Source organism: Cyrtonyx montezumae, unplaced genomic scaffold, assembly GCF_038088225.1.
Source record: "Cyrtonyx montezumae isolate F1298 unplaced genomic scaffold, pur_monq_1.0 scaffold_8, whole genome shotgun sequence".
Lineage (NCBI taxonomy): Eukaryota > Metazoa > Chordata > Aves > Galliformes > Odontophoridae > Cyrtonyx > Cyrtonyx montezumae.
In genome coordinates, this window is record NW_027072089.1 from 78278115 (window position 1) to 78285947 (window position 7833).

The window sequence follows — 7833 nt, forward strand, 5'->3', positions numbered from 1 at the left end:
ACAACAACAACAAAAAGTGTCATTCTTGTAATAGGTTTGAGCCTTTTTTTCATAACTGGCTTTCATACTTCAAGTTACCCATTAGCAGGCTACTTATTTGTTGAGATTTCTGAGATGTATCAAAAAAAGACATTCTATATCAGCTCTATTGCTGATACTCGCTACTCTTTTTAAACAGAAGCTCTGAAACAATTCATGAACAGTTTTTCCTTGAAGAATTACCTACTTGTGTGGTTTGTAATAGTCAGTCTCCTCATTTATTCAATCTGGTGCTGATACGGCCCTGTTGTTCTGTATTTGGACACCTAACAAATGTTTGAGTGTAGAAGCAAAAGCAATATTTCTTTGTCAGCTAAAATGAAGACAATCCTTGTACATGTTCTCATTCAGTGAAGAGCATAGGCATACACTAAGACCAACTATTCCATTGATAATGCATATGCTCAGAGTTCCCTTTGAATAAGAATAGGTGGAAATATAGGTCTGTTTTGAAATTCTGCTATCATGAGATCATAGTGAGATCCTGATTAACAGATTACAGTTAACTGGACTCTTTACTGCACTAAATGGAACCAAACTTGCATATTACTTCTCTTTTTCCCTCAAAGTCATGTACATACACTACCTTCTATCTCTGTCAAAGAAGATCACAAAATCAGGGCTCCATCACGAATGATGTGTTTTTTATCTGCATCATTGCTGTGTGTATATACTGGAAGGTACCAAAGATGTTCCTGAGTGTTTCTGTTTTGTTCCTTCTACTTAACTGCACATACAATTCAACTCCTTTAGCTTCTGGTGTCAATATTAGCATACTGAAGCTGAAGGCTATTATGAGTTCTAGTTACACATGGCTGGCTTGTGAGTGTGATGTCTGCTTGTATAATATATGGCTATGAATTGAGCCAAGTGCATCTTGTCCAATATGATTTCCAAGAATGATGAATGCCAAAGTATTTCTAGGTTAGAGGAAAAAAAACAAAACAAAAAAGTAGAGTAGCATGCATTATAAAGTCTATTACACATCATACTTGAAGCTGCACTCAATTAGAATTCCACTCATTGGAAATCTTATTAAACATTGTGTAGAAAGCAATCAAGGGGTGATGCATCAAGATCTGGAGGCACAACTTACAAGAAATCACTACTCTTTTTTTTATATATATATAAATAAACTCCAGTGTTTATGAAAGGCACTATTTTTAAATTTTTTCTTCACATTTAAGCTTTCCCTGAAATTCATGAGTTGGAAAAGTAATTTTGGATAGTCTGGAAATGCAATCATAAAATCTGGAAGAACAGCTATTTAAAGCATTTTGCTATCTGAAGTATATGAGACAGAGGCATATCAGTGTGCCAGTTTGAAAACAATGTTTAAATAATGAAGTCAACGTTTGTGGCTATTGTTGTAGTGCAGACTTCCCCAGTTGCAGCTAAAAAGGAAGATGCATTCAAGTTCTCAAATGTATCCAGGACTTAACGCATGAAATAAGCATCCTATATGGTAATCTCTAACACTTTCTCATTTCAGTAAGGGAATCTTAGTAGGAAAGAACTGTAGAATATCCTGATTTGGAAGGGACTCACAAGGGTCATTGTTCCAACCCCTGGCTCCATGCAACACTACCCAAAATTCAAACCCTGTGTCTGTGAGTGCTATCCGAACACTCCCTGAACTCTGGCACTTGGAGTCATGCCCACTGCCCTGGGCAGCCTGTTCCATGCCCACCACACTCTGGTGAAGAACCTTTCCTTAACCCCCAACATGATGCTCCCCTGATGTAGCTCCATGCTGTTCCCACAGGCCCCATTGCTATCACCTCCGCTTCCCTCATGAGAAGCAATGTGGCCCTCCCCTGAGCTCCTCTGCTCTGGGCTGAACAAGCTATGGTACCTCATTTCTACCTGTCCATGACATGAACTATTGCCTGTGTAGATATCCATGGCAAATACCTTAGTCAGTATCTTACTGCTATGTTCCTGTTTCCTATTAAATGTAGATATAACTAAATGCTGCCTTTATTATGCACTTGTAATGCTCAAAAATGATACTGGAGGCTTTTGTCCAATCTCCTATCAGCTTTCAGATAATAAATACACAGGTTGTCTCAATTAATACAATCTGTCTTGTGTAATGTTTCAGGGCAGAAAACTTGCTGCTCAATCACTGTGCAGCATAACTTCTTGCAGACATACTTGGAAACTGTTTTCCCTTTGTAACAGGGACTGGGCAGGCAGCTGCATGACACAGAGTGAGCTTTGCTCTGTCTGGCTCCATCCTATGAGGAGAGAGGTTCTGGCCACAGATTCATGTTTCCTTCTTGCCCTTTCCTGCCTGTCCAGCCAATCTGTGCTTGCCACTGCGGATATGAGCTGTTGTACTCTGTGCCATAATATCCCCCCTGTATGAAAGTTCAGAAATGGCAGGTTGGCAGAACTTGCTCCTGGTGCTGTGAATAATGTTTTCCAACCATTTAGTGCTGCTGCGTATGGCTATTCAAAGTGCAGATCAGAGAAGAGGGCTTTCTGGTATGGTTTGCCTGTGTTTCTTATAATATCAAGATGAAAAACAAACAAACAAACAAAAAACCTGGTAAGTGCTTTTGCAGATTCATTGGCATTTGTGGCATCTTTCATGGTCTGAGATGGGGAATCTAGGCATAGTACCATGCTCGCCTTGGAGAATTCTGGAAGCTCAGCCTAGACATCCATCACCAAAGCCCTGTCATGCATGCTTGGCCTTAGCACATCCAATTCCCAGCAACATACTTCAGCATGTACTGAAGCACGTGGGTGAATGGGGCCATAACTGAGATTTCAGATGTGGTTGTGAACTTTGTTTAATCAGGCCACTGTTTTCCTTTGGTCTGGTTTGGCTTGGGTTTTTGGTTTGTTGGTTTTGTTGGGGGGTTTTTTTGTGTGGTTTTTTTTTTTTTTTTTTTTTTTGTAGGAACATGTACATGCTTCCAACTTTGTTCAGTTTGAGACTAAAGGCCTTTTAGAGCTACAGAGCACTCCTCTACAGGTAGATTCAGTAGGAACAGACAATTCAAAATGCTTTCAAAATCAGATCTTTTCCAGAAGACAACAAAAACAAGCCATCATTTTTGAAAGCTCAGACTGTAATGTGTAAAACATAAACTGAAAAAAAGAAAACAAACTCAGCTCCAAATTTACACAGAGCCTCTGATTTCACCCAGGCAAAAATAATCACAAAAATACAGTTTTCCTTGAGGTTCACTGAATGCAGCAAATGATTTATCACCATCTTCAGGCAAAGTGTATTTGAATGAGCTTCTGTTAACCCAGTCATCGTTTGGACTTGACTCAGGGCCTGCTGAGCTCAGGGGAAGTCTTGCTGACCCTCATCAGCTCAGGCTTTCCTCCTGTTAGTGTTAATGGGAGCTTAGCCTGGATTTAACTGGGAACAGGTTTAAGCACAAACTTATCGCCCTCTACCCCAACCTCCACAAAAACACATATATGTTATAATATAAATGCAACATAATTATTAGTGAATAGTTTAATTTCGGTATATATTTCACAACTCTCAAACAATAGTCTCATAAGAAATAAGAATAAAAAGTCTTTATGAGATGCACACGTTTTTTGTAAATATATAACTTGAGCAGATTATTTATTTTTCAGTCATGTTTTAAGACTTGCTCTTTTTTAGCACCCCAAGTTTCCAAGAAAGTTTCTCAACTAATTGAGAATAAGGGTGGATCTCAAAGCCTTTTGTCCAGAGCTCTCCACAGTGTCAGTGATAATCATGGGTCCCAGATGCTGAGCTGTACTAGACACATTTCCCCAACAACATCTGTCTGCCTGGCACAGTCTCTCAGCCTGCTGCACTGACAGTCCCTTTGGGGTTGCTTCATGCTCCAGTAGTACCACAGCATTGCTTGGTCTGAGCAACCACACTCACATATATACTGTTTGCCTTTGATCTTGGTCATTTTCTAGTTCTTTTTAGAAGTACAGATCTCCTCCTTTGGACTCTGAGCAGCAATTTTAATGCAAAAAAGACATCTGCAGTCGCCACACATGTCTTGAAGCATCCTCTTTGATGAGAACTCATGCTTCAGCCCTACTAATGGGCTCTTCTGGCAGTAGTACCTTTTTCTTCTTCAAGTCCAAGCTGCCTGAATAAAGGCACAGTTCCTTTCCCCAACCCTAGGCAGCCAGAAAGGGAGGGTCACTTTGTTTGGATGACTTTTTCCACTTTTCAGACCTTGACTAAATTTTATTTGCTTTTTAATATTGGAAAGCCTGAGTGATGCATTTGTAGCTTTTCTTTCCTCACCACCTCATGTCTGCAACCAGCTGTATGGCAGGGGAGTATTGTAAGGAATAGGAGCAGTGCTTGATGAGGAATAAAGAGTTAAGGGACTGAGGTCTGAGAGGAAATGTGCAAAGGATTTGGAAGCACAGCACCATGGAGAAGAGCCAACTGAGTTCTCAAGCAAAAGAAAAATCTGTCCATTTCTGCCAGTAATGACTGGTGTGTCTCATATCATGTTTGGAAGTACAGAAATATAGCAGCAGGCAGTAGGTAGAACATGCTCTATCTTCATTGCACTGCTGTGATCAAGCAGTTAAAATAAGAAAAACAAACTTTGTTCATCAACCACTTAGCCACCTCTGAACTCTGTTACAAACCCTGTGCACAGGAGCCTTGTCAAAGTCTTGTTCTGTCACAAGTTTCTGGCTGCAATCCTCCAAAATACAAACTCCTTAATTTTATTTGAAAAGTTCCCCAATTTTGAGCAATTTCTTTCACAAACAATGATTCCCAATCAAGTTTTGCAACTTCTCATAAAACACATCTTTCTAAAAGTATTTTGTCCCATGCTTTTGATGGAAAAAGGCTAAGGCTGTGAAAAACCCTATAAACATAAGCACAACAATAATAACAAAAAAAAAAACACCCAGTGTGATTAGGAACATACTTGAGCCAAAACCATGTGCTAGTATTAATCAGCACAACTCCACTATGCTGGCTTGGCTTAGCCCCTTCTGGAAAAACATAGCCTTGAACTTGGTTCCTCCCCATTGGTCTTAGCAGTCAAAGATTTATAGTGCTCTAGTGACAGTAGAGAGATGAAGAGAAGCTACGTTTCAAAGTTTTGTCCAGAGGAGTATGAGATGCTCACATTTTCTGCTTGGGTCAAGAAACCTCAGGTCATGTTCTGGAAACTTCCAAGAAGTCATAACCTAACTTCACATCCATAGTTACGTACTAGGCATGCATGTATACAGACAGGTCATGTGAGGAATGGCTGCTAAGGGAATTTGAATTTGCAGATATTACAGTGAATCAGACAAAACTTTTGTAAGTGATGTCACCTTTACTCTTTTGTCTACCTGGTGTCATTAGCTTTGAATTTATGCTCAATTTCAGCACGCCTGTGCCTGATTCTGTTAGCCTTATCTTTGCAATGAAAATTACTGTATTAATAGAATTGTTATCCTGTGAATGTTCACCAGTCTTCTGCATTTTGCAAAGTTCCATACAGTCTCTCTTATAGTCTGGCTCAGTCATAGATCAATCACAACTGTCCCTGTTGGGGTAGAGACAGAAGTATTTCAAAACTATTGCCATTTTACAAGCACTCACAAACACAGATCTTCATAACAAATTATGACCTTCAGATTATTTCCAGCATCAAAGCAAATAGTTCTACAATTACATGGCTGGATTTCTAGATGAGTCAGAAAAAAAGTTGTAAATGTATTTTAGGTAGATACGATATCATTTCATCCTGCACAGCAAACTGTATAGTGAGTGAAGTTGTGTTCAGAGGGTGTAATTATTGTAGATGAGAGCAGGAAAAAAGGTTGAATGCAGAAAAGTTCAGCGTAGTGCAACTGTAAGCACAACTAAAGTACAATTTTTTGCAGGAAGGAATTTATAAACTAAACTACAGTAAAACTTGCAGGTAAAATGCTTTTTTCTGAATGCAAGCAATTCTAGAGCAGGTCAGAAAACTAGAAAAATCTTGTTTTGATGTTTCTTTTGGTTGGTTATTTTTTGTTCAGTTTGCTGTGTTGTATCATGAGTATTAGTTACACTAATGTATTTATTACTTTGATTTAAAAAAACTCTTAGAAAAGGGAATCCTCCTTTAAACTAATGATGTGACAGATAAAAATATAAGTGGAGTTATGCATATAAATGTATGCATTTTCTTTACAGGAAAGAGACAACCAACTGAATATGAATTAAAACATCCTGATCATTAACATGCTCTAATTATTACCACAGACACTGGCCCTGATTCAGGAAAGCACTTAAATATGTGTCAGTTCCTTTTTTTCAGTCTTCGGGACTTTCCTGGGTTTCGGTGTGCGTGTGCATGAACGTTCCTACTAACTTCAGATCCTCGCCTCAAATGAGCGTTAGAAAAATCTTGTCTCCACACGCAAAGCAACTGCAGGTTCCACGTGCAGCTCTGTTACAGTACACAATCTCTGATTCCATAGCTTCTCGTTTAGAGAGCATTAAGACCGAGAGGTTTTCCCATTATGCGAAGCTGCACGTTTAAGTCGCTGTTGTTTTAACCCCCCTGGAAGCTGCAGGCTGAAGGCTGTTTCCTTGCTGCTGCAGGAGCTTTTCTTTTCTATTGTGTGAGCGTCCTGGGTTGTTATTGTAGGGTTGTGATCTCAGGCTGTTTGGCTAGCTGTGCTTCTTTATTATTTTCACGTTCAGTGAGGCATTTGATCTGAAACAAAGCAAGCGGCGTATGAACTGAATTAAAAGAAATTAAAACGTGCAGCTTGTTGTCAAATATTTTGAGACTTGCTTTATCTCTAATGTCAGGATAACATTTTGGACCTGGAGGCGTATCGCCCCAAAAATGTGCCAGCTGATGACGTTGCTTTAGCCCCAACTTGACCAAAGCCAGGCTGCAGCAATGTCCTGGTGTCACCGTGACCCCTGCCGGCTGCTGCCGCTCTGCACTGCCTTCAGAGCGAGTCCCATCTGCCGGCTCCCGGCTGGTGGAGGTGGGCTGCAGATCCGTGGGCAGTGCCCGCAGTCCCTGTGGAAGTAGATTTAAAAAACATAAAAAGCCTTGAAATATATTTCTATGTTTAAATTCTACTATGTTCTATTCTAAAAGGTAGCTTCGATGTACACAAATTAGAAGGAGTGAGTGTCTCTACCCTGTGTCACACAGAAGGCAGTAATAGAACCTTAAAACTTCCTATACTGTAAACTCTACCATCACCAGCTTTCAGGTTGTCTTTGAGAACTATTCAAAACCCGGTATTCATTGGCTTTCAGCACACCTAACCTTTCCGACTCTCCAGAACAAAAGTCTTTCAGGTTTTTGTTGAGCATTGGCTTGGATTTTTATAAAAAACTCAAAGTAAACATTGTCAGAGTTTTATTAAAAAGAAAGAAACTGATTTTTCAAGAAATCCAAGTTACTGCAAATGTCTTGAATCAGGCAGGCACCTGGTGCCCAGAAAAGGAAGAGATAGAAGAATGGTTAGAGCAGGGAAGAAGAAATCTAAAGAAAAGGAAAAAAGGAGAGGAAGTGTGGAAAGAAGTGATCTGCTCAACAGATATATTCAGAACAAATTCAGAGAGAAGAATTTTTAGGATCTGATTCTGTAATTTTTTGTGAGTTAATCAGGAATGAATGGAATTACTCAGTGTATTACGTAGTGCTGACATAATGCAAGTGATTGCAGATCCTGTGTTGTGCTGATACCCAGGACCTGAACAGGTCTTAGGTGCATAATGTTGCTTTCATCTTACATGCACTTGCTTCAGTGAATTTGCCATGTAATGTGTATATAAATTGTGTATAAATTGCCATGGTG